Genomic DNA, 936 nt, shown 5'->3' with positions numbered 1-936 from the left:
CCACCATGGAGGTTTTGGGACCCACCATGGAGCAGGACTGGCCCCACAGCAGTGTTGGGGATCCACCATGGGGCCCTATGGATGGCGGTCAGCCCCATAGTAGCCTTGAGGACCCACCATGGAGCTTTGGGGACCCACCATGGAGAAGACTTGGCCCCGCAGGAGCCTTGGGGATCCACCATGGGATCTGGGGGATCCTTTGGACAGGGGCTGGTCCCACAAATAGCCTTAAGGACCCACAAAGGGATCTTAAAGACCTACCAAGAAGCTTTGGGGACCCACCATGGGACCGTGGGGAGCCTATGGGCAAGGGTGGGTCCCACAGGAGCCTTGGGGACCCACCATGGAAAAGCTTTGGCCCACAGGAGTCTTGAAAACCCACCAAAGCATCTTAGGGACCTATCATGGGCTTTGGGGACCTGCCATGGGGCTTTGGGGACCCCCAGGGACAGCGGTCAGCCCCATAGCAGCCTTGCGGACCCACCACGGAGCAGGGTCGGCCCCACAGGAACCTTGGAGACCCACCATGAAGCTTTGGGGACCCTATAGACAAGAGTCAGCCCCACAGGAAGTCTTGGGGACCCACCAAGGGGTCTTGGGGACCTACCATGGGGTTTTGGGGATCCCCCATGAAACTGTGGGAACCCTACAGACAAGAGTTGGCCCCATAGAAGCCTTGGAGATCCACCAAGGGATCTTGGGGACCCTCCATGGGGCTTTGGGGACCCTATGGACAAGGGTTGGCCCCACAGGGAGTCTTGGGGACCCACCATGGGGTCTTGGGGACCCTCCGTGGGGCTTTGGGGACCCTATGGACAGGATTTGGCCCCCCAGGAGCCTCGGTGACCCCAGAGACGGGGCCCAGCCCCACAGGGCCCCCCCCAAACGGTGCCCCAGAGCCCCAAAACAGGGCCCAGCCCCACAGCGCCCCTAAAC

Source organism: Apteryx rowi, unplaced genomic scaffold (assembly GCF_003343035.1).
Source record: "Apteryx rowi isolate R43461 unplaced genomic scaffold, aptRow1 scaffold_2454, whole genome shotgun sequence".
NCBI classification, from domain to species: Eukaryota; Metazoa; Chordata; class Aves; order Apterygiformes; family Apterygidae; genus Apteryx; species Apteryx rowi.
The sequence above is the reverse complement of the archived record's forward strand: the minus strand, read 5'-3'. Positions refer to the sequence as shown.